This window comes from Notothenia rossii, assembly GCF_949606895.1.
Source record: "Notothenia rossii genome assembly, chromosome: 8".
Classification (NCBI taxonomy): Eukaryota; Metazoa; Chordata; class Actinopteri; order Perciformes; family Nototheniidae; genus Notothenia; species Notothenia rossii.
The window spans coordinates 17,119,289-17,147,167 of NC_136906.1; the positions used below are offsets into that span (position 1 = coordinate 17,119,289).

The window sequence follows — 27,879 nt, forward strand, 5'->3', positions numbered from 1 at the left end:
TGGGAGGGGAGACTGCTCGCCGGAGGGAACAGCAGACAGGACGCCTCGGTGCTCCAAAGGTGTTTGCAAAGATGTTTAAATTCTGCAGAGCTTGTAGCAGGATGAACTTCGGGAAAACTCTGTTTCAGTGACTGATTGGTGCCTTGGGCTTTCAACTAATAAGGTGTGTAACCTTAAAAACTGCAAGCCAAGGAGTTTGTCGCTGTCAAAAGTTGCTGGGATGATTGTGAAAAAACTGGGTATTTACCGTTTCCTATATTTTCAAAGAAACCACAGGCTACCTGTATTTTAGTAGAAGTTTGTATTTAGTTGATATATTTGCATCCTTTCTAAAGGTATTAAAAGCTAAGGAGCTGCAGTGCCTAACATGCATGAGGAGTGAGGCCCTGGGCCCCGGGCGTTAAGATTTAGAAGAGGTGTTGGTCCCACCTGTCAGCTGGCATCTGTCACCAAGTGGTCAGCTACTGTACAGCTTGGCCATTATATACACGCGGCTCTAACCCGCAGAGGCCTGCAAAGTACACATTGTCGTGCAGTACAAACAGCCCACATCCTACAGCAGCTCACCTACTGCATGGCTGTGCCATCTACTCTGATTTACAACAGTGCTATTTACTGTAAGATAGTATGTAATGGTTACTGTATCAAATGCAATATAAAGACAACCAGTTTTTACAATGAGGAAATACTGGACACTTACAAAGTTCATGTTGTTTTTTTTTAAATAAAAATGGCATAAAATGTTTTCATTATATTTTGACAAAAGATATAAAATAAATAATGTATCCCCCAGCTGTTTTTCCTCCTTTCAAAAGTGATCAATGAGATTTCATGATTTATAGTCGATAATAATATTGCTTTTCTCAGGGGTAAAGATATATATTTGTTTAAATGACCTTAAATGATGTTCAATATTTAATTTATAATATTAATATTGCTTCTGTCATATATTTATGTATATATATTTGTATATATAATACCTTGCATACAACATGTATATTTTATACTTTCTTGTTTATTTCTAGTCTTTGAATTTGTATTGTACAATGCCTTGTCTTTTTATGCTGCTGCAAAACAAAACATTTCCCAAATCGGAATCAATAAAGTTATCTTATCGTATCTTATGTATTTACACACATTTTCTTTCGAAGGACCTGATGCAAACATTTTAATTTAATTATTTAAAAGTTACACGTTAGATCAATATGTCATTTAGCATTTGCAGGTAAAACATTTAATTGCAGCACCACCTTTTATAGACTTTAATCAAATCTGACTTTTTGCGTATTGTCTGTTTAAAGTACATCAGTAATGGTTTTAAACAAGGTTGAAACCGTATTTTGAAACAAGATTATGACGAACACAAAAAAAATCTTGTTTTTGCTAAAAATGTTTTTGAATGCATGTGAATGTTTCTGTAGTTTATATGACAAAATGACTGAGCCCTTTAAGCCCAATCGTGTGTGTGTGTGTGTGTGTGTGTGTGTGTGTGTGTGTGTGTGTGTGTGTGTGTGTGTGTGTGTGTGTGTGTGTGTGTGTGTGTGTGTGTGTGTGTGTGTGTGTGTGTGTGTGTGTGTGTGTGTGTGTGTGTGTGTGTGTGTGTGTGTGTGTGTGTGTGTGTGTGTGTGTGTGTGTGTTTCTTCATGCATGCCACTGCACCAAGTAGCTAATTCACAGTGGGAGTGTGTGTGTGGTCCACTACATTGGCGTTTACAGTCTCTGGTCAGAGTGGAGGATGTCAGTGGTGAAGAGTGTGCAGCATGGCACTGGGTGTGGGCTCAAAGGGTGCCAGCGCCCCAGGCCAGAATCTGGGCCACGAGACATGCATTAGTGCCAACCACAGACATGCAGGAATCCATAGTGCACCCTGGGAAGAATATCGTATTCAGATAATCTAAGCAGAAAGAAAGAAAGCATAGAAAGCTGGACAGCTATATTTCTGTGCCTCCTTGTTGTTGTCTGAACATATTTCAGAGGATTCAGGAAGGCTGCAAACGTGTCTCTCCCTCTCTCTCAGCTCTGCAGTCACAACATAGTGAGACCCACCCGCTCTAGAGAAATACGTGACATTAGAGGGAGAGGGGAGAAAGGGGTGTCTGGCCCATACTCTTGTTCGTGTCCAGGCTGTCTCAGTGTACTGCGGCACTGTGGCAGGACAGACTGTTTCTTGGCAGCAGGGCGGGTACATGCTTTCAGACCTGTTCAAACTGCAAACTATTATGATCCTCTGCTGCTCATGTTGTTTGAGTTTAGCGGTTGGAAAAACTAGAAAGGGAGTGTATGTGTGTGTTTAGAGGGGTGGGGTGCAAGGGGATGTCAAATAATCTCTGATAATTGCTGGAGAGTCCTACCTAAGTGTACTCTGTAGAGGAACCATTTGGCCAGTTTCATTTTTAAAACAGCAAATGCAGAGAGCGGGCTATATAGCAGCAGTAATTACCAGAATCAACACCTGTGTTTAAACAGTCAGGAGGAAACAACTTTTTTTTTTATCAAAAGGACATTTGTCTTTAGGTGAGCTTGTTTGCAAAACTCTGGAGAAACACTGTTGCCTCTGTTCAGAGACAGATCAGTACAATGATAAAGAATTTGTAATAAAACAGGGTAAATTACACATGTAAAAGAGGTATGTTTACAGCACGGAGAACTGTGCACTCTGTTCAGCAGATATTCAAATGATTAATGGTGGTAAACTGATGTGACAGGCCTCATAAACAGAAACATTTCATTATGAATGGCAGAGAGCCATCCCTGTTTCACTGATGATTGTAACTCACATTACAGTTAAATTCGCCGAGTAAGAAAGATCATCAGTGACAAGAGCCTTTTTATGTTGTGAAAAGATATTGTTTGGGGCTTCAAAAGCTAAGGTGCTTTTTTGTTCTGAACCCATTTGAGTTTTGTCTACTGTTTTATAACTCATAATCTCCAGTGGGTTTAATAATTCAAGTCACCTAAGGAAAGACGCTTGTTTTGCCACCTCCATAAAATTGGTCAGGGATGTTGCTGTTTTTCCAAGACTCTCTCAGGCCAGTTCAATACTTTGGGGTAACCCTAAGCTTCTATTACTACCACTTTTACACATTTGCCTCAGAAGTGATGTGGGTTGAATTAAATTGCAACATTATATCTTCAACTTACTGCTTAGCTAATATAATGGGGAGCCCGTTACTGGCCTTTTCAGACTCCTCAATCAGAGTAATAAATTGGGTCTGATGGCTAATTTTAGCTGAAATCCAATCCTCCACAATAAGTTACAAGCCTTGGGGGACCTTTAAGTCAAACTGTGTCTGGCACTGCCACAGTTGAAAAGAGCCTTTTAAATGAATGTCTTTCCCCAGAAATGGCATGTTTTCAAAGCAGTGCTCTCTCAAGATACAGGGGTCACACATATAAAGTGAAGCTTGCCGTGTCTAACACCTTTGTTGATTTGTGAATTTTGGGTCGCGTCATTCGCGGTCTGAATCTCATTCACTACATTACTGTTTCATTTCACATTCAATTATTTTTTATTCATTATCACAGCTTAGTTCTTGAAGGTTCCCCTGTCTATGTTCCCCCCTCCTCTGAAGAGACAAGCGTCTAGCTCAGTGTGATTTCACTCTATGGCCCTCAGTCAGTGCATTAGCAGTGACGTGATCATGATTAATGTTAATCATGCCGGATTTACTGTGTGTTTATTTTATGGCGCGGCAGAGTGGAGCTCGGCCCATCTACGAGAGCTCCTGCTGGCAGTTAGAGAAGGTGGACTTAGGGATTTGGGCCATGTTTGTCTTAATACTGGACTCTAACGTTGTGGACCTTGTGGCTGAACAGAGGGTGTGTTGTCCGTCATGAGTGACTGCAAACATTTCCTGTTCGCTGCAAGCTCTGATTTCTCTACGAGCATTTGATATGGAGAAATTATTAAATCTTCCATGTTTCACCACTCTCACTATTTTCTGAACTCGAATCAAATAGTCTCTGTGCCTCCTCAATCTGCAGCACAATTAAGCTGTACATCATGATTGTGTTGAATCAGCCTGTTTATCCACATGGCTTGTTGATAATGAGCAGCACTGTCTCCAGCTGCTTGGTACTGGGTGGCACCGAGGGCTTGAGGTGTCCCAAAGACAGTGCAACACTGCCACCATGTTGAACATGTGTACTACAGTGTCACAACAACCCTTTCTTTAGCCTCACAACACACTTTTGGGATCACATTAATGAGAAGCAAAAGATTTCTGACCATAGTTTGCTTACAAATAATGAAATTAGGAGTTCAAAATATACTTTTCACCCTAATGCATGTCAGTCTAGTATCTCTGGAGATCCAATAGTGAGTAGTGAGGGGGTCTGATGTTTAGTAAAGCAGTAATTGAGAAAAACATAGGTCTGTTTAGGTTGAAGACTCTGGTCAAATGCCCTGTATTTCAACACATGTACACTCCAATATTTGCTCCAGCCCTGCCCTTAAAAAACATAGAATAACAGAAAAGCCTCAGATAAAATCCCAGTGTGCATTGTATCTGCCTTGTTTACACTGACGGATTCCCTTACCACTTGTGTTAAATGTAGCCCTCCGTGTTATTCTACCAAGCAAGAAAGAAAACAATTACTGAAAATGAGGCTGAGTTGAGAGGAGGCCTGTGTGTAAAATAACAAAGACGTGCGACTGTTTGGATCTGATAAGCCCTGTCGAGTGTTTCCTCTAATGCCTCTGAAAATAAACAGCTGGGTTGATGAGGTGAATGGAGGCTTGGTTTGGGTCCTAACCGCTGCTGCGGCCCGGTAGCTTGTTTTAGGGGCTGGACCCGCAAAGGAGCAGTAAAGGGCCCCCATCAGTGGCTCAGGCGCCGAGTGAGTTAAACAGGTTAGTGTGTTGGCCGTCTGAACCTGCTGTGACACACTCTTTTGCAGAAATGCTATACCTGAAGGACACACACACTTATAGAAACACATGTATATGCAGATAAAACAAAAACACAGAGAGGCATCCCCAGAGCTCCCAGCTGTTGACTGTGAAGTTTAGTCTGTCATCAACAAGTGGCTTAAGATGCCCCGCTGCTCTCATGCACAGTATGAATGACAAACAGTATGTGTGATAAACGCTTTAATACATTAGAAATGCAGGCTTAAAAATACATTCTTGTGACTTGTTTACATTATTACTGTAGATATATCTGACTTGTTCTGTCTGTTAAACCTGACTTTAATATCAAGTGATAAAGATCATTTACAAACATATTGGAATGAAGCCGCACATTTAACTCCAACTGAAAAATGGAATTTTGTCTGCTTCAGTTTATCTGCTCTGTAAATCTTGGTCAGTTCACCCTTGAGAAAACATCAGTAATCCAAAGGTTTATATTTATATTTAATATTTGTCGCTGTGAACCCCTAATTTTACATTCATTTTGTGGACACAGATGGAAACCATATTTAGTAACAGCTTACTTAATTTAGCATAAAGCATTTAGTCAGGATTTTTTACCACACAGAGAATGACTAAAGTGTGAATACAGTTGTATTTTAGGTCCTTAATACATTTAGAAAAACGAAAATGTCTCTTCTTTTGGCAAATTCAGTGTAATAAAAAAATTGGGGAAACAGAAATACTTTGTAACTGTGTATAAAATCTTGGTTGTTTGATTATTTCCACAATACTATCATGTGCTTACTATTAACATGATATCAATGTTTCATAAATACAGTATGAGGGCTATTGTTAACACAGGTGCATTACCACTCCCCTTAAAGGTACACTGCGTACGGTAAAAGAAAGTCATGCCACTGACCAAGTATCTGACCAGCCAGACCAGGTTTCACAAGTTACCGCCACTGAATAACCCTGAGGTGTGTGTGCTGTGTTTAACGAAAAATATTCTGACCTCATCCTCCTTTTAAATGTTTCTAAAAATAGTGTTTTAACTTCACCCACACCCACTTTGGTCCCACACCCAGCTGGTGTCACACCTGTGTGTCATACTTAGGCAGATCAATCACATCCCTTTAAACCTGCTTGAGCTATGTTTGTTGAAGGCTTATCACCATGTACTCAGAGTCATGGAAAATAAAGTTGTTTATATAGAATATAACAATTGAAAGTATTTTGGTGTTCAATAATGAGTTGTATTGTTTTAATCACATAGCATATTTTGAGTATACTAAATAAAAACACTCAGATGATCCAACTTCCTTGACGGTATCTGCTCATCAGAGCGAGTGATGTGAGCAAGTCAGAGAGAATGTGGGATTTCACCGTCAAACAGGTGCAGACAAGACTGGCTGCCAGCACACAGGAACATGAGTTAATTCATAAAAACCACAGAAAGCAAAACATGCTTTACCATCCAGACATGTCGTGTCTCTCAACCTGTTCGGATTACTTTTATCTCTCTATTCTCAATGTGCAGGCTTTTGAAGTCTTTAAGTAGTGCAGATTTAATAATAATAATCTAGATAAATTAAAAGGTTATGTTGTTTTGTAAACATACACAAACTATTGTATATATTCTACAGGGTAACAGCGAGCCATGTTAGCACATCAGAACAATGAAATGAGGCCACGCCACCGTAGACGTCTAGATTTAGGCCAAGAGACAGAATGTCCCAGATCTGTTGGTTTAGAGGAAAATACAATATACCTATACAAGACATTGACATAATTATGCAAAAATCCTTGTCAGCATATTCAATAATAAGAATTATAATACTAATTATAATAATACAGATAATCTAGTTCAGTTGTAATTTTCTAGATTTAATGTGGAAGTATCCCCTTGCTACAGAACAATATTACTTCAAAGCAAAAGCTTAATATACGTTATTTATATATTTAATTGCAAAGTTGTTAACTGTAGTGAATCTAGAAGGGAAAGGATATTGTGCAGCACCAGCTGACAGGAGTGAAATGATGATAGTCGGTCAGAAACACTCTTCAGAGCTTCCAGCAAAATGATTTTGTGGAAGTTTGGAGCCCTGGTTTGGCTCTGATTGCTCGTTTGAGTTGATGGGCTTAAATAAAGACACTTAATCACAGAGTGCTCAGTGGAGTTTTTCCCGGACTGTGCAGGACTTCGCCAAGACCTCAGGCAGTCACATCTCTGGATTGGAGGAAAGATATTCCCCTGGGATTACTGCATGACTCACAAAAACAACTGCCTGGAGAGAAATATAATACGCATATCAATTCGATTTTAACATAACAAGGCGTTTATGCCAGATTTGAGTAAGGCCCAAGTCACCTTACTACATGTGTTAAAGGCACTTCCATTCACTACTGTAATTAAAAAGGGAGCCAGCAAAACCTCAAACAAAGAAAAAAAATGTAGAAAACATGATAGAAAGGTTCATTTTTAGTCTTCCTATCAGTCAACACATGTTTATGTTTTGAGTGTGCCTACAATTATTTATCTCCCCAGCCAGATTAAAGCATTAGTGAAACTTGAGTCGCATCTTTCTTCCCATTGTCCCTTGTTATGTTTTTTAATGATATATCATCTTTTCCACATCATCTTAAAAATGATTGTGCAATGTTTTGACTTTTTACAGCATTTCCACTAAGGCTTTTTAATGTTGTGGTTTTTTAACGTTATGGTATTACTGTAGATGTTACACATTGTGAGTTGAATGGCTGATCAGCACTCATGAATAGAAGTTAATGAAATCTCAAAACTAATTTCTGGTGGTCCTTTTTTATCGTCCTGACACATTCTACATGACTGTTTACAGGGTGGGCAAGGCTGTCTGCCCACACCATATAAAAACGGCTTAACGCACCTGGAAAATAAAATGCCTCTGGAAAGCGCTTGTCTTCCAGTGCAACATAAAATCTGCCACCTCTACTCATGACTAATTGGCTGTAAACACTGTTTTAACAAACCTGAACTTGAGCATCACACTGATGTGCAAATGAACAGACTTATATGGAAGAGAAATCAGCCAGTGTTGGCAAAATAGAATCCAGTTGAGTGTAGGTGTGGAGTGGAGCTGTATTTATTTTATAATGCCTTAACTATGGCTGGAACTCTGGATAGCATTTAAAACAAATGGCAGCATTCATATGTCATTGATAGTGATCTGTACATCCTGCACACCTAACTGAGTACAGCATGTTCAGGTAGGTGTTATATTTCTTGTGTTATGCAATTTCAATTATTTCACAATGGGTATTAAATGACAGCAAACACAGTGATATAAAGGTCAATATAGGTACTACTACATAATGTTAAAACTACAATTAAAATGTCTGATCCTCATCATCTTAAAGCTTTGAAATCTTTTTTTTAATGTATGTTTAAATATTTTTTCTTTAGACATTATTAGTTTTCTGTGTTGACAAATGCACAAATCTCTCACTGTCAGCATGTAAGGTTTTAGATTCACATGACCAGCTGTATATAATGTCCAATGTATTGTGCAATGGCGGCATGTACTGCTAAATCTGAATTAAAACAGGTCTCTCGAGGTCTGCTCGGCACAGCGCTGACGTGTCCGCTCCGGTCTAAATAGTGCATGTGCAACAACTCTTCTTGTGGCCTCCACCAAACAGTTTCAATACTAAGTTTAAAAATACTAGATAAGATCAAATATAGGTCATTTTCCAAGGTTTACTTTCAGGAGACTGTGACATCAAGTTTTAAAGGTATTTTCCTGGCAAGATATCTTTTTACTTGTGTGACAGAACAAGTTCTAGGAGGAGAAGGGCAAGTCACATTCTTTGAAAGGGAATTCACGCTGTACAGGAAGCTGGCCAAGAGACAAGCTTCTTAGTTTTCACCAGGGCGTCTGACAAAGCGGTCCAACCGGTGGCTGTCTACCGGTAGCATATTGTTTCACCCAGTCTAATGTTACAAGGTAATTACAGGGCAAGAAAAAAAAATTCTGCATTAAATATAAAGCTTAATTATCTACTCTACAATACATCACACAATACTTTTTAATGACCCCAAAGTTATAATTTAACAAGATGATAGATATCAAGATCAAACACAATTATAATCAATAATTATGTAATACATCTTGATGATTGGCTACTGTAGTGTAGTATACTGTAAGCATTAGTTGCAGAACATGTAAAAGAGATACCGGTGCAAAGTGTTGCACTCCTTAGCCCCCCATTGGTCATTGGGAGTGTGAATGAATATCACTCTAAATTGAAGAAGTGCCATCTGAATAAGAGATTAAATGATCCATGTGATTTTATCTGAAGTGTACAAATGTCTTTCATCACATGTCTTCCGACGCAAACTGAAAACTCATCTCTTTAGACTCCACTTCGAGCGATAAAATTACTAACAAAGCACTTATATACTAATAAAGGGCTGGCTTTCTAAATGCCAGTTGAGTAGCACTTGAAATGTTTGGCTCTATGAAACCTGATGTACTTATATGATTCTGTTTTCTTAAAGGTTGTATCTTCCTGGTCGAATGCACTTATTGTAAGTCGCTTTGGATAAAAGCGTCAGCTAAATGCAATGTAATGTAATGTAATGTAATGTCTTTGGTAATTTCATTTGAAAGGCAGTTTCAGGTAGGGTAATTCATTTTAAAGAAACCTTTATGTAGCGTGAAACATATTTAATACCCGGGAACAATGTTATCTTTACCATGTACTGTAAAAGGCTGAACCAGTTGGTTACAGCTTTTTAAGACAAAGGGTCTTTTAAGATATGCAAAGGGCAGGTGACCAACGTGTGTCCAAGTCATGTGGCTGGCTGTCAGGCTCCAACCTGAGGCCTGGCTGATTGTTAACACCCCACAGCGAGACCTGTTGCCCTGGGCTATTAGTCATCCTGACAAGCATGGCGTATGTGCCACTCTCTCTGTTCATGACACACTTGTTTCCACCATCTCCCCACCTTCACACACCGCTCCAGTTCTGATATATTCCTAACGCATAGTGGCAAGAGTGACACAACTCCACTGAACCAAAACAAGCACCTATCAATTACTGATGAAAGAGGCCTTTTACCTATATTTTAAAGCATGTTCAGAGTAAGGCACAGATGGCACTGAGAGCAAGGAAAAAGAGCTTCAAAATAGTGAGACAGCAGCGCAAAACAGCAGTTTAGAAAAATGATATCAAATTAAAAAAAATTGGAATAATGCACATATTTTCTTCCTTTCAAATACCATAACTGAAAGATATGTTATCATCAAGTCTATTTATATTAGTTTGTTTGAATGACTGATAAAGAAGTGGTGTATAAATATGATATATTCAAAATATAAAAAAGGCAGCTCTTTAAAATAATTGTACTTTTGCTCTTCTAAACTTTCAATGCCCTAGCTTGTTCACCGACCTGCTCACACAAAGGACATTAACAGCATGTGGATTCATCTTTAACTTTGTGAGAAGAGGAGATCCCACTATTAAAAAGAAATCAAACTGATTTATACTGCCATTGATACACCTCATTTACAGATCCTAAGTCTTACAACAGCCTTGGAGCTATTGTTTTTTGTTCTTTGCATGTCACGCTTAAAAGTTGACCTCCTAAGGGCAACTGCATTAAAGTCTAAATATCCCCAACCTTGACATGTACTCTGGAGTTTTGTCCTTGGCGTTAATCAAAATAGGAGCATGCAACAATATTAACATGCCTACTAATGTTGACTTATTTTTAAGTTGAATATGCTTTTTTTGTGAGAGATTCTGTCTGAGTTGAGATTCAAGGCTAAACCAGCTGAAAAAAATATAAGCAGTGATTTAATATTAGACCATGCATGGATTCAGTACGCTGTTATAGCCATTAAGAGCTTTCTCTTCTCTTTCATCATGTCCAGAAAAGGAGGCCTCACATCACAAGGAGACGGGGATCAGCGTATCACATTTGAGGCCATAGATAGTGTACGAGGTTTCTTAATCTTAAGTACTGCTCCTGAGGTGAAAAGCAAAGCTGCATTCAGAAACTCTGAGGTGTAATCAGCAATCAGAAAAAGGAAGCCGAATGTCAGGCCTTTATAAATGGTTTCCTCAGAGGAGTTTGATTTACTGTCTTGAGCAGAGCACAGTTAAACTTACAGTGTGTGTGGAAGCGATGAATGGGAGGTAATGGGATTGCTTGAAAAGCCCGGTGAGCGCAGAACTACAAATTACATTTCTAATTACATTGCCAAGTGAGGTTCTTACCCTCGTTACCTCTGCCCGTCCTACCACCTGTTCTCTGGACCCTATCCCCTCAAACCTCCTTCAGACTATCGCTCCTGATATTCTACCATTTCTCACCCATTTCATCAACACTTCTCTAACTTCTGGTCACTTTCCAAACAGTCTCAAGGAGGCAAGAGTAAACCCTCTCCTAAAGAAACCCACTCTCAACCCGTCTGATGTTATTAACTACAGACCCGTCTCTCTCCTCCCGTTCCTGTCTAAAACACTTGAACGCGCTGTCTTTAAACAACTCTCCTCTTATCTCCATCAGAACAACCTTCTGGATCCGCACCAGTCTGGTTTCAAGGCAGGTCACTCAACAGAAACTGCTCTCCTTGCTGTCTCTGACAAACTGCACACTGCTAAAGCAGCCTCCCTCTCCTCTGTCATCATCCTTCTGGACCTGTCTGCTGCATTCGACACGGTGAACCATCGGATCCTCCTTCGCACTGTCCAAGAACTTGGAGTTTCAGGCACTGCACTTTCCCTCCTCACCTCATACCTCAACGACCGCACCTACAGGGTTACTTGGAGAGGGTCCGAGTCCGACCCTTGTCAATTAACTACAGGGGTCCCTCAGGGCTCGGTTCTTGGTCCCCTCCTCTTCTCCCTGTACACAAACTCGCTCGGGTCTGTCATTAGCCCGCATGGTTTTTCATACCACTGCTACGCTGACGACACCCAACTAATTCTGTCCTTTCCCCGCTCAGAGACCCAGGTCGTCGCACGCATCTCTGCTTGCCTAGCAGACATCTCTCGGTGGATGTCTGCTCATCACCTCAAGCTCAACCTTGACAAGACTGAACTGCTCTTCCTTCCGGGTAAAGATTGTCCCACTCTTGACCTAACAATCAACATCGGCACCTCTGTTGTTTCCCCGACTCAGACTGCAAGGAATCTGGGTGTGGTCCTAGATAACAAACTGTCCTTCACTGCAAACATCGCTGCTACAACCCGCTGCTGCAGATACACGCTTTACAACATCAGGAGGATACGTCCCCAGCTGACCCAGACATCAGCGCAGATTCTGGTCCAGGCTCTCGTCATCTCACGCCTAGACTACTGCAACTCCCTCCTGGCTGGTCTACCTGCATGTGCCATCCGACCTCTGCAGCTCATCCAGAATGCAGCGGCTCGTCTGGTCTTCAACCTTCCCAAATTCTCCCACACCACACCGCTCCTCCGCTCCCTTCACTGGCTTCCAGTAACTGCTAGAATCCACTTCAAGACACTGGTACTTGCGTACCATGCTGCGAATGGATCTGGCCCTTCCTACATCCAGGACATGGTTAAACCGTACACCCCAGCACGTGCACTCCGCTCTGCATCAGCCAAACAGCTCGCTGCACCCGCACTGCGAGGGGGACCCAAGTTCCCGTCAGCAAAAACACGTGGGTTTGCTATCCTGGCTCCAAAATGGTGGAATGAGCTCCCCATTGAAATCAGGACAGCAGATAGCTTACACATCTTCCGACGCAAACTGAAAACTCATCTCTTTAGACTCCACTTCGAGCGATAAAATTACTAACAAAGCACTTATATACTAATAAAGGGCTGGCTTTCTAAATGCCAGTTGAGTAGCACTTGAAATGTTTGGCTCTATGAAACCTGATGTACTTATATGATTCTGTTTTCTTAAAGGTTGTATCTTCCTGGTCGAATGCACTTATTGTAAGTCGCTTTGGATAAAAGCGTCAGCTAAATGCAATGTAATGTAATGTAATGTAATCTAAGAACAATAACCCCAAAATCAACTAAAATATGTTCACGTCTGAGGAATCGATTTATGCCTGGTTTAGCAAACCGTACTTAAGGACTTGCACTCTGACCTTACTATTTCCTTAAAGAAAAGCTGCAAAGGGAATGGGGTGACATGAGTTTTTTGAGCTGAAGTTCTTGTTGAAACATATAAAGCACATTTTAGTATATATTAATTTAAACCCTGACACCGGCAGAAATAATAGCCGCCTCTTTTTTCATACTTTTTGAAATTTAGCGTTTCTTTCTCAGCATTTAGCTTCTTTATTTGTATTCAAAGATATAATCAAGTATGGAGGCTTGGCTTTTGATACTGCAGCTGTGTTTTTACTGTTTTTATGTGCCTGTCTGTCCATACAATTACTGCATAAAGAGTTATTATCCTCCCTGGCTTTCACTGCCTCATGACAACACTGGCAAAAGCATTGGGTTTTATTGGGTTCTTCTGATTTTGGATGAGCTGTCTCCTGACCCATGCAGACCATTCTATATGAATTTAATTGGGCCTAAAGCAGCTATATAGGGTTAGCAGTTTGACCTTAGTCAAAACAGATGACTTAGAAGACTGTCTTAAATTAATAGACCATGACACTGGGAAGTAAAGTATTTCATAACTGTTTAGAGGAAATAAAATCAGAACAGAAATAAAATATGAAAATAAGATGGTTTCGAAATAAGCGAACATTAGTAGTTTCTATTTTTGCAGGAATTTTTTCATTGTTTCATTTTTGTACTCAATTATGTTGCTTTATTTTTCATTGTCATAAACAATAAACACGATATCCACATTATAAAGTGACTAATGATTTGAAAAGTTAGTTATTTTTGATCTAGCCCAGAACAATGTCACACTGTCTCCAGATGCTCACGTGTGCCTGCACATATATATAAGACACCACACATGCCAGAAGTTATGGCTTGAACATAACAGTTTTCCTATTTCTTATCTCTTCAAACCACTCAGCCATGTCTTTCTTCATTAAGACACTGTTATTAGTCGGGGGGTCAAATTCTGTCCTCATTAAAATATTGGTCTTTCCAACTGAACTGCAATAAACAAATCTCAGTAATTCCAGAAACACATTTGAAGATAACTTATTGGTCTGGATGTCACGGCGTACTCACTTATCCCAACATCCTCCCAGAGGGATCTACACCAGAATAGAAAAGGGGCACATTACTCATATTTATGGAAATTATCTGGGAGAGCTCTCCCATGATGTTCAGGCCTCTCAGCGGGTGCCATGCAAACGCAGACGATGATCTCTGCAGCAGCTGCCTAACCGAACAGACCTTGGGTTTCCATCAAAAGGCCACTGTAGGGTTCCCAAAACAAAACGCAGCAAACACTGTTTGATCATTCCTGTTGGGACCGCTGCTGATTAAATGTGGTATAATTTAGGTGTATTATGATGCTACTGTATATGAGTTTACAGGTGGAAAAGGGGCCATGGGTTGTGTTTTAGATTCACTTTAATGTAATCAAACCCTGGCCCGTATTTGACCTGAGAATATTTCTTTAAAAAGCATGACATGTTATTAAAGATTAGGATTTGTAAAAGTGACTATTAATACAGCCATGTGCATTGTTTAAGGATATTACAAATAGCAGACAACTTCTATTTATATCTATAAATAATCAAATGTTTTCAGAGCAGATGTAATTCTTATACAGTAGCTTTAAATACATGAATAACCCTAAACTCTCAACTTGCTTGATTAGATGACAACATTCTTATTTACAAAAATATATAATAAGTGTTTCTTCAGGATTAAAATTACTGTATAAAAAGTTGAATCAAATTCAAATGCATCCATTTGCTGTAAAGTTGATGCAAACTCTGAATGATCATATCGTTTTTCGGATGTGACCCAGACTATGCTGTATAGGGTTATTAAACCGTTCAAGTTTGTTGGTACTACTGTATATCGGGTTTCTTTTGGCAAGCAGCTTATCATAGGCAAAGATAAAAGTGACTAATGTCTTTAGTCTTTTGATTGTGATTGATGGCTCAGTTTGTTTTCACTTCAAAGCGAACCTAAATTGAGACTTTTTCTGCTGGCAGTTTATTCTCGGGTAATTGTTTAGCAGTCATTTCAGAGAGGGACATAATCATAATCAGCATAGGGCTAAGGCAAAACCTGAATACAACACATTTAATAATAAGTAAGGTTCAACTTTTTTTAAGAAGCTGCATTAGATATTAGTTTGAATGTAACGGACGCCAATATGTTAGTATAATATGTATAATTATAACATATAGATATTCTCTCGAGATTAATTTGTAAAAGATAGGTGTTTATTCTGTACAGACAGGAATTCATAAACCGCAGAAGACCCAGACAGACCCTATATGATGACGGCAGGTCACCCTTAGTCTGGAAAAGTCATGAGACGCAACCGAAAGACAACAGCCAAAAAGAATATTTACCCAAAGGCCGTGAATCAGGCAGTTTTGTGTGGGTTCGCCTGAGGCAGTCTTCTTGTGCTTAAATCAAAAGCACAGGTAATAAAGTATGTATCCAACTCATGACCTTTTAACTCTCAACACTGAGCCATCCAACTAAGAGCAGATCACTAATGTTGATGACTTCTATGTATGTTACCTTCTGCTAGAGTGTTACAAAAGGAAATGATGTGTCATGCTGGTAACATTCAGAGTGGCCATAGCAGCAGGGTATTAGCTGTCACTCTCCACTCACATTCCACCTGAAGCCAGGATGGATCTTTGCTGCTTGTCTTTCGTTCACATTTCTGCCCACTGAAAGTATCCCAGTCTAGACTCAGGTGGCCTCTTAACTTATTTTTGATGGCCTGGTGTGTGAAAGTTTAAATATCAGCCATCTCACCTTTTTCAGGCTTGGCGCGGACAGCAGGCGCCAATGGAAATGCAGGGCGGGTGCCACTGACCGTCATGCCATAGCGCTCTGGCCTCTCTCCTCGACCAGCAGGCAGACAGGAAGGGTAAAAACTGGGCCCTCACTAATATGGACAAACGCTGTTTCAGCCTGTGAAACCTGAGTGCCAGGGGAGAACGCTGTATGAATGACGGGCATTTCATTGCTGTTTGCATGTATTAATCACAGACTCTCACTCTTCCCAAGTGTTCTGCTATTTCTCCTCTGTAAATGTATACAAATCAATGGGGAAGAAAATGCTGGGAATTAAAGGAAGTTAAGCAGTCATTTAAGAAAAATATGAAGCAAAGGAAGGAGATCCAGCTTGGCATTTTAGAGTGCTCAAGAAATTTCATGATGACTTTGGAAGGTTGTTCAGTTTGCTGTTTTCTTTTTTCTTCGGTTACATGCGCCTTCCCAATGATCAGATTCTGGCAACCACAAACCTTCCCAGTGGACATCCTGGGGCTGTAATCCATCAGATGACCACCACAACTCAGTACAGTACCAGCCAAAGACCTGGCCAGAGACGACGCCTCACTGACAAGTAAAGTATACAACACTGTGTTAGCCTTCTTCTTTCAATTCATTGGTAGAGAGAAAAAATGCATCTTGAAAGCAACCACCATGTAATAAGATAATACAATAATGACAGGTTATCTCAAATAAAATCCCTATACCTTCTTCATTATATTTAAGTAGAAACAAGACCTTGTGTCAAATTAACTTAGAACAAAAACTAAAATTGACTGTAATATATATTTATGTATAAAAAGATACATCAATAAAAACAGAGCTAGTTTTGGTTAAAATAAGTCCTCAATTCTCAACGAGTCTTAAAATGTAATCAGATTAATCCCTCAGACATCACACGTTTTATTTCGAATAATGGACATTTGGAAAGTATTGAACTGGACATTATGATGTTGAAGCAATGCATAGAGACAACCTAAGGGATTTTTATAATGATTTGTTCTTTGGACCTGTTTTTCTTCCACTATATGCTCAATTATACTTATTATTGTTTTGTCATTCCTATTCACCTCATTAAACTTAAGGTGATCATTCCTGGTTAACTTAAAGGGAAACATCACATCTGTAATACTATCTACAAATGATATCATGCGTGGTTCTTACAGGGGGAGTGTGAGACTGGTACGATATCAGACAGTATCATCCTGTCTTCTGTATCTGATCCCTATGGAGTTGCTCCCTCTAGTGGGGCATTAAGTGCATGTTTAATCACTCCAGGGATATAATCAATCCAACATACTTTTTTACAGTACAGCTACAGATTGGTCTAAAGCAAACTTATAGTGTACCCCCCTCAATAAAACCCTAAAACCGACCAGGGCTCTAGATTTAAAAAAAAAAAAAAAAAAAATCCTTGTGGAAGCCTTTAAGCAGCTCGTGTGATTCTTTGCCCTGTGTTTATATGTGTTATCGTGTAAACATGAGTAATAAAAACATTACCCTGGCATAATACCATCTGAGGCCTATTGAGTTAATTTGAATTTAATTGTTGCATCTGGGGAATCATTAATTACTCAATCAATCGCCCGCTGCTGTGACATGGCGCCTGTGCTGTAGGGCGCGATGGAAACCACAGCTGGCCATATGTAAATGAGAATTAATTAGCAAGCTTACGTTTCAGCGCCCGTATTTGGACTGAAAACATTCTCAGGACTCCGAGCCAGGGCAGGAGAGTCTCCACCAGCCTGCTGTGGTCACATCCCATCTCTGTCGGACAGAATAATTTCACCTCATTACCTCTGCCATGTATAAATAGAACTCTTTCCACCCACCAGCTCTTTAACGACATGTGCTCTTTAAACACCTACAATTAACCCCTTGTGACTAGGGCCTTGTGTCTACCCCCATGTAGGCCGGTACTCTCCGAGCTGAGCGTAGTCCCAGTGGATTTCACCCCCACTCAGGCTGAACCCGTACACCCCATTCAGCCTCAGTCCAGTCCACTGCACCTTCACCTCAGCCCAGGATCATTAAACAGCCGTATATCTTGTGTTGTGTTTTCCCTCCAGCTGGATTTATTGGGTGACTGATAGAGTTTACAATGTGTCTTGAACAGCACGAAACACGTCATGACACTCTGTACACGCATCGTGCTTACTGTTTTTCTCCACCAAAACATGCCACACGTATGTCGGCCCACCCTCGCACACACACACACACACAAAAAAAGATGTTACATGTCAAGTGTATCATTTTGAGTCTACTAGCATGTCATAAGGCACTTCTGTCTGAAATGAGAGGAAAAAAAGAATCTGTGATACAGCTCCCTGGAGCCCACTTGGTAGAAGTTATTTGTGGCAGGTATCCAGCTGATGGACTGTAACGTGCTTGACATTATAGCTCTTCGGATAGAAAGATATAGTTTTTCCAAACCCACAGGCACTCCCCACATCTCAATCCCTCCATCATGGAGATTTGCATGGAGGGTCTCTCCTGGTACACATGAGGTAACCGTAATCATACACAATGGTTCCATTGGTGTGCGGATGGTAGTTTATTTCCTTTCAAAAGGTCCCTTAGCAGTGAAGCAAAGTGAGTGACATCTAGAGTTTTGAGCTCCTAAAATCTTCCCATAATTTCACTCGTGTAAATGTTGGTATAAAGAGGACCCATTTTAACAAATAGAAACATATAGACGTATATAGTGTAGTTAGTTTCTCTAGTTTCAAGAATTGTCTGTTCAAACAAATGAACACACTTTGAAAATGATAAAGACATATGTGAATATATCCTTAACACCTAGGCCTATCCACACTGCCGTTCGGCTGAGATATAGCTCTTAGTAACAGACGGGGGATTCGCTCGTTTCCTCCCTACGGCAAATAATTCAGTCAAGAGCTACCTCAGAAAAGGTGAAGCTCACAATGGATTTCTCAGATATTCAGCACGAGAGCCGCAGCTTTCCTCACCAAGAGCACCACCTATAATCACTGTGTCAGACTCCAGCTCTGCGTCAACCTCAGACAAGTTGTTCTTGGACAGGTACCACACCAATGGCGGGAGTCGCCCGTGCTAAAACTGGCAGAGTAAAGGACATTTCTCCAGACTGATGTAAGAAAAGAAACCGCCCTTTGCTATCAATTTGATTTGAACAGGTCATAATGAATGTTTTGGTCGCTGACGTGTGCCCCATTTGTCATGTTTGAAATGACCGAATAACTGCAGTTTTCCTCCCCTAATATGTGATGAAGACCAAAAGAGAATACCTGACTGGTGAATGTTTCTGGGTTGTCAGAGAACCTGTAGAAGTACCTGACATGTTGGTTCTTGGGTTACCAAAATACAGATGTATCTAACAATTTCTTTATATTTATATACACATTACACACTTTTATTGCATTGAGATATTTTCCTAACCTCGATTCCCAGTCAATGTATACTGATAATGACATTACCATGTCTATTGTGGTACGCTTCATGAATACGATCGTTTGTTTGAACTTGTGCTTTAGGGCAGGCATGATGGAAAGAGGAGCAAATGGGGAAATATTTCATATTCTTGTCAGACCTCCTTAAAATGAAGATCATAGCTTTAACAGTGTTTAATTTAGTGGTTGTTGACCTGGCCTAGAGTTCAGATTGGGGTATCATGCATGTAGTTATTTTCAATTTTAAGATGTATTTCAATTTTAGAAAAATATTTGAATAAATGTATCAGAATTTGTTTGAGTTAATCTGTCTTTTATCAGAATCCATGCATTTCTTTGCATTGGCTACAAATGCAAATGTGTTTTGATGTTTTGAAGGCTAGTCTCAGTCAGAAGCAGAACCCATCTCCTGGGATTGTCTTTTATCATTATTCTTATCTTCTTGTTTTGCAAAACTTTCTTCACATATTTTTCCGACTCGTGTCCAGGAATCTGATCATGTTGCATGAGAGATAAGTGATCAAACCTCCTTCTGATATGATGAGTTCTACAAACAATCCAGTTTATTATGACAAGCCTACTCATGGGGCAGAAAGACCTTACGGGGAAAAAGCCATGTTCACGCGAGGCATGTGCTGAATATTTACATCGTAATTACCATTGCATGCGACATGGGATGCAACCAAGGAAATTACTTTGGCCTGTGCTAATTGGAGTCTAACTGCTCTCCAGACTTGTGGCTGGTTAGGCATAATTTGGCGACGGCAGTCTGATCAATGTCAGCCCGCTGCATTTTAAACACAGCCAGATAAGAAAAACAGAGGGAGTCTCACACAGAGGTGCTCACATTGGAATATAAGCTCACATACAGTATGATGTGCTTATGTTGAAGCTTTTTTTCATACTTTTGGTGAGATTGATATCAACGACTGATACTCTAAGGTTAGAAAAATACTGTAGATGAAACCTGATGTGACCACCACAAGTTTCATGTTATGTCTTAGATACAGTATATTGGATTACATATATTAGATTAGAGTAAAAAAAAACACATCGTATACTACACGCATACATAAACGGTTTAATGAAAAATCTTCTACCCTGAGTTACAGCATTTCAGTTAAAGTGTTAGCTCCCTCAATATGAATGCAAGCTAATTTTGAATATTGTATAAGGTTGGCTACAGTTTCTTTAAACAAGACTAAAAATCAGCTTTTTCTTCAGTGTTTTTACAGTCTTACATCCTGCCAGTCTAACACTGCCTCTCAGTTTCTCATGTCAGACGTTGGTTGGGACCGTGAAGATATTAGCCCAAGGTTTCAACTGCAAAAGATGTGGTTGATTTAAAACATTTAAAGGAAGCATATAACCATTGCAGCATTGACCATGCCTTGGATAAATAAAAGGATATGGTTTCTGCAGCAGTGACAGACTCACATTATATATACTGTAAATGTGTCATCGTGCCCCCGCCTGTGCCCCAGAATCATAGTTTACCCAAACTGATGGAAATTAATGGTGATGTGTCACTGTATCCAAGGGTCTTTTGGTTTATATATTTTGACTTCTGATTATGGCCTGCATAATCACAACCTTTTTTTGATTCCCTCCCAACCTGTTGCACGCGTTCATGTTGACTTTGTGGTTTCCCTAAATTGGACTCTGGCTCCAGTTGGCTGAGCAACCTTTAGCCTTATCTGCTACTGGTGGGGACAAACAATGAGGTCTTTCACTTTCTCAACTCTTTCTTTACTTTTCCACAACTTGGAGTGAAACGACTATTTATGTGAAGATTTGAAAAGAAATTTGCAAACAATATTATATTCATTAGAAATAGCTTGGACCTTGAGTATTGGTTAAATTGTGTTTTTGTATCCTTTAACTCCGGACAATAAAAAGTGCACATAAAATTCATGCATGAATTCCTAAAAAAATGTATTTTCTCTCAGAAATAATTATATTTGTAGTTTGTACCTTGCCCAAACATAAACATACAATATAAAAGAAATATTAACGTGCACTAAGTTAAGTTCTTACTTAAAAATAAATGTTATTTGCTGCTTCTTAGAATCTGTTCAATAAAGATGTTTACTTTTTTTGAGTAAGGACCAAAGCCTCCTTCATTTATTGTATTACTGTTATTACAACTGTCTCTGGCAACATGGACTTACTTTTAAAAGTAAAAGGGAGAAAAAAGATGACTTTGCCACAATATATTGCTTTTTCTCTCCACTGGATTTAACCTCCTAATTGAGCTTAGTTTAGGAGAGGACATTTCCTCAGATGCTGTAATGATGAACTGACTTAATGTATAGGTTCTCTGATGGATGAAGCTGTGGCTTTACTCCGTTGAGCTGAGCCAACTGCTAAAGCACATAGGGGAGGAGATGTGGAGTGTTTTCCTTGGTTTAACTCCTAGGTCAGTAGATTTATTCAATGCAAAACATCCTTAATAATATAAGGAAAGAAGCCAGCTGTTAAGGCATTCTTCTAATAAAGGACTTGATACTGTATTTACCACTTTGACCCCAAGTAAAATGGCACCTTTGGTTAACTCAAAGGATAGGCGGTAAGGTTTTGTTTCTTCTTTGTAACCCACGCTATGGTTGTTTCCAACATTTCCAAAGACTTTATTTCTACAATGTGATGTTAATAACATGTGGCTTTGTCAAGACTTGGTGAGCTTCGGGCTGTAGTCTGTTGCCTCCCGGGATTCATGCTAATACATGTGGTTAAACACGTAACACACATGTCTGTGTACATATGTGTACTGCAACAAGAGGCATACACACTCAAAAAAGGTATACAGGACAGGTGTAAGAAACATTGTTTGAATCAGTTCAGTACATTTTCTCTCAAATTAGTAAGGGTTAGCTAATAATAAAAAACACTACTTTTAATAGCACATACTTTACACTAGTCATCATTTGCTCTGTTGAACCTGATATCCTTTAAACAATTCAAATTACTTTTAATAATACAAATAATTGGTTATTTAATATGGATATAACAGGACCATGTTCAGATTCAACAGCAGGTTATACTTAAGGTTGACTTTATCCCTAACTGACATGTTTTAAAGAAAATAAAAAAAGAGTGAGGTCTAACATATCCACACTGCTCTACCTGCCACATGGAACAGTGGGGCAGCCTCACTGGCTCCTTTTACATGCACTACAATGACAACTCTCACCATTGCAATTCCCACCCAACTGCCGCTGTAATAATATTCAGTCTGTGTCAGCACAGCAGTGTGAAAACAAATTAGGACCATGATTAATGAACACTTCTAACAACTCCCAGAATGACCACAGTGATGGGACTCCCAGAAAAGACTGCCTCCTGCCCTCAGAGCTGACGTTAACCCCTTCAGCATCAACACCGATGCTCCCCCGACTCTCATCAATCCAGCGCTGACAACTATACAACTCATTCTCCCTATCAGCACATAACGGGGCTCCACTTCCAGGGTGCCCGTCTTCTGGAAGGCAATAAAAAGAAGAAAAAAGCAGAAAGGGTTTAATTATGAAATGTCTAAAGGAAAGTGTTGGTTTTCTTTGTTTTCACGTCCTCTTAATAGGATGTTATTAAAATGACTTGTACCCTTTGGGATATATTTAGCTTTGTTGTTAATTGACAGGGATTCATTCACTCAACATGGGAACATGCTTACACATAAATAATCAGTGTCCAAACATAAACATCCTCGAGCAGGATACAAGTGTACCAACGTACAGCATTTATTTATATTCTATCACTAGTGTTGACAATCCTTCAGCACTTAAATGCAATCAAACTGAGTGTGTGTCAATATCAGCTAAAAGACATCTTTGTCTGCTCTATAACTCTTTGTCTCTTGGTCTCCTCAGCAGATACTGTATGATACCAGCTAGCGGTAGGGGAGGATCGGCTGGCAGGGATGGTGTGCTCTGCGCTGACAGCCATTTGAGTTGATAGACATGATGTGTCAGCACCCTGAGTGCCCTCAGAGAGCCATGACGGTGGCCTTTACAAGGATGTCTTTCTGCAAATCGCTAACTGGACAAATATACAACATTGCTAGTTGCCTGGCAAACTGGTTATCCATGCTCTAAGTCCCTCGTTGGAATTTTTGGTAAAGCACCTAAGAGATCCATTTGATTTGAAAGGGATATGTTTTTTGCATGGACCTACGACGTCCTGTTTCTTGTGCATCTCTCATCATGCACTAGCATCCACCTAGGGAGGGGTGTTGCTATAGTTGAATCCCTAGTGGTCTGGTGTAGCACACCTGTTTAACATCAAAACTTCACTAAATGAAAAACAATATGCCAAGAACTCAATTTAGTTAATTGACAATCATATACTCATGTATGACATTGACTGGAACACAACAACTCAAACTGAAAAACAAGTGGGACAAATAGAGACTTTTTCTTAACATTAGTCTGTGGTTGTGAAATCCAAATCATAAAACAGTGTGAAGCTTTAGGGGGTGAAGTATATTGCTTACAATACAAGGTAATTACTCACATTCATCACTCTAGTTTTAAATGGAAATGTGTCCCTCCTCAAGGCAAGCTGTAAAGTAATAAAAACATTTACCCATAACCCAGCTACTTTATTAGTATAAAACATACCATATTTTCTCAACCTGCAGCTCTTTTCGAAACATGTATTATGCAGTAATCTCCTGATTTTACAGTAATAGGTTTTAAATGCAATAAAGAAACACCAAGGGCACGTTTTGCTGCATGGGAAAAGTCATAAATCACAGTGTGTCTGCAGAGTGGCAAATTACTGATGTCATCAACACGGCATGCCAAAAACAGAATCTCAGCGACGGCTGGTGCACGCTATACTGTAGTAGACCTAAAGGCTGACACACAGCGTGCTGGTAGGACTGAGAGGGCAAAAGCACAGTCCCTAAAATGTTAGAAAGTATGGACAAAAAAATCCAATGAGTTGATGCTGATAATGTACAAGTTTGTGTTCTTTTGTATTGATTTGGCGTTTGAAGATAGTCAAAAACTAAAGCTTGTAATAGGAGAGTTTTCCATTAAAGTATTTCATTTATACAATTTAAATAAAAAACAGAACACAACTTACATGGGTGACAAATTGTAATTGTATTTTTTTATTTAGAATTACTTTTCTGTATAGCATTACCCGCATATATATATGAACAGTAATGAATACACAGAGTTCTCTCTGACACTGTGATATTAATAATCCGTCTAAACCTGTAAAACCACCAGAAGAAGAAATGCTGTTAATTTCTTCACTGGGAAAGGGAATATTCAAATGACAAAATCCCACCCTGGTCGATGGTTACAAATGACGAAAAACCGCTGGAAAGAATTCCACTCAGCCTTCTACCTGCACAAGTGTGACTACTGTACTGATCAGAAATTATACAGAGACAAAAGTAAACATCTCTAAGCAACGTTTACTTTACAGCACACCTCATTTACCATGAAAAAAGTTTACTGAATTAAGCAAAGACACGGTGAGAACGGGAAGTGGCCAAAGGGAAGGAAAGCTGAAAGCAAGAGACGAAGGGCCAAGGAGAAATACTGAACATCATGTCTGCATACTTGAATTAATCTTTTAACATTTATTTAAGAAAGTGTGCGTTTGTGTTCCCTGGCAGTGACCCACATCATTCATACAGGTGTGAGATCTGATCTCCCACATGCATGCTCACCCACGGCTCCTCTCTGCCACAATGTTCAGACATGTTTATTTGGACACATGCCATAAATCCCAAGGTTTTTGGGGAGGCAGGCTGGTTATGGTGCAGGAGGGCTGTCCTGCTCCAATGATAATTTGTGGTTAGCTGCATGTTCGACTGCCGACAAAGAGGCCTCAGACTGCCACTGGCTGGCTTCACCTATGGCCACGTCCACTACAAATAAGCCAAGGAACCTTATTCTGCAGAAGGAAATATTTGTATAATATAAAATTATTATCCTGAATTTACCCTCAGACATACTGGGAAACTGATTACATTTTAAAAGTGTATAGATACACACTTTGAGGGACAAGAAGAATAATTTCAGTAAGAGTAGGAAGGTAGGAAAGACAAGATTTGGATACCAATATATACGTTAATAAAACAACTACACCACAGCAATTAATACAAAACTCAAATAAAAAAAATTTAAATGTTAAGTGATTTTTGAACCCTAGTATACTTGGATAATTATTGGCTGTAACTTATTCCTCTAAGAATGATGTCCATGATGACCTCTCAAACATATTTTAGGTCATATACCTCTTAACCTCTGCTCTCTTCCCGGCCTACACACTCTGGACAAAGTCAATTTCCTACCAACACTCCCTCATCCACTCGCAGTGTTTATAAACCTCCCTCTGTAGAGAAGGGCCGCTAATTTAAAGCTATGCTTGTGTCACCTGGTGAACCTCATGCCCCAGGACCCCGATCGGAACTGCTATGGGTCAGAGGTGACTGTCTGGCCCCCAGCTTATCAAAGCTGTGTTTATTTAAAGTCTATGTGCAGCAATGGACGACAACAAACAGAAGGACCACAGGCAATGGAGCAATTTGGAGGCAAATCCCACTTAGGAATACAGATTAGAGTGTATTGCTTGTGAAATGTCAGCATTGTCACTCTCAATACTGGTGACGATGACTTGCTTTGCTCTGGAATACTGTAAGGTGAATGTGCCTCGGCACCTTGTGACTTTCGCAGAGAACCTGCAGATGGGTTGAACTCGGGTGCATGTTTACAGGCTTTTCTTGGATAAACAGTCTCACTTGATGGGCACTTTCTTGAGTAAAAATCTGACGTACTTCTTATCTACATTAATTTAAACCTGGATAGTTCAATCTTATGATTGAATAGAATTTACTTTAAAGCCGAGAATCCAAAAATCTCCGTCTGGATTCCAAACATTCTCCCAATGCACACTTTCCTATAAGCAACACTTCTTCACACTTCTTACAACTTTAATACCATAATTTAAAAAAACTATGGGAACGGTTTTAATACTAAGACCTTGTACATAACGTAACAAACAGCTTGAGGCTCCATAAAACATTTAGGCCCTTTTTATTCTTTAACTATTTCTTTAACTAATAACAAAGATGCTGAATAAGTAAAAAGAGGTCTGACAGATGTTTCTGGAAACTCTGTGGAGGCAAGAGCCTCAAAATGACATATGTTTATGTTAAAGTGAAGGGAAGAAGACAAGGTGGATGGTTGGGTCAACAATACATCGGCCGGGAGAGAGCTGTTCTTTTTCTTGTTTCCCGTCTGACCACGATTATTTCCTTGTCTTATATAAGCTTAGTCATTGTAACTGTGACAACAAACATCCCCTGAAATCAACAATAAGTTCAACCTAAACCGTGATCTTTACATTAACATAAATACATATTCTTTATTCTTTTAGCCTTTACTTTAACATACTTAAAAAAACATTACTTTGAATTAGAAGTACATGATTTGGTTTAAAATAGTATGAAGACAAACACCAACGAAGACCAAACTAGCAAATTGTTAAATGTGATAGAGTTCTGGGTCTCTAAATGAAGATAAAACCTATTCTGATTTGTAATATTACTTTGGTCAGGATTCTTTCAGTAGATCAATCTTTGGTGTCCGGCACACACTGCCGTAAAAGCATCCGTGAAAAAAGGTGAGGCGTTAATCACGCTTGACCCAACTTTGTTTTCCCACCAGTCTGCACTGTGTGTAGCCACACATGGTGTCAGGGATGGCTCCCCTGGTTTATTTACTTCCATCTCTGGATCTCTGGGAGCTGTGTGTGGCCTCCATGCTCCTGTGTTGTAAAGGCACTGCCAGAGGAAACGTAACCTTTTACAGTACTCCCTTCTGGTGACAGATCCAACACACGAGGCCGGCGGAGTTCAGACACAATGTGTGAGACGGATTTCAGACTTCAGATGTGACTGCAGATGAGAGGTTTCCAAGGTTCAGGGCTGTTTAATCTATGGATTCATTCTCTCTTCACTTTTTATCTTTTTGGTAATGATAAAACTAAGATATCAACATACATTTTAGGCCAGATTAGCAGATTTTAGCAGATTTTGTTTTACCTTGTTTGGTTATTGGCTAATGGTTACACAAGCCAAAAAATCGTTATGACATCATAAAGTGGCCAAAATCTGATCAGCTAATTTACAGACAGGTTTTTATTAGCAAATTTTAGCAGATTTTTCAAAGATAAATGACCTACACGAATGCACTTAAAGGTACCCCATTATACTGTTTTATTCATATAGGTCTCAGATACATACAAAGCATGTCTCTGAAGTGTTTGGCTCCAAATACCAAACAGATCATTGTAGCATCCCATAAACCCTTCCGTTTCAGCCCTGTTTCAAAAGTGCTGATTCTCTGTCTGTTACTTTAGATGAAAATAAGGAGCCCCTCCCCACGCCACTCAGAGATATTTGGTTAAAAAGAACACAATGGTGCTCTCGGAGGAGATTCAGGTGATAAGGTGGGGGGGGGGAGTTACGTTGGTTGGTTATTGGCTAATGGTTACACAAGCCAAAAAATCGTTATGACATCATAAAGTGGCCAAAATCTGATCAGCTAATTTACAGACAGATTTTTATATAAATGGATCAGGACAAAAAGTGAGCACTGAAACTGAAACTTTCAGAATCTCTTTCCACAGAGTTTTTCCACATGTTTATGTATAAAAGACAAG

At 39.6% G+C, this 27,879-nt stretch overlaps 1 long non-coding RNA gene across 1 annotated transcript in view; it reads left to right on the plus strand.

Moving 5' to 3' along the window:
• The window catches only part of LOC307016094, a 32,245-nt gene extending 15,699 nt beyond the window's left edge, over positions 1–16,546 (plus strand). The window contains exons 2-3 of the long non-coding RNA XR_013801760.1: positions 15,755–15,860; positions 16,222–16,546. This is a non-coding gene — a long non-coding RNA (uncharacterized lncRNA). The remainder of the gene's footprint in view (positions 1–15,754; positions 15,861–16,221) is intronic.
• The last annotated feature ends 11,333 nt before the right edge of the window (positions 16,547–27,879 follow it).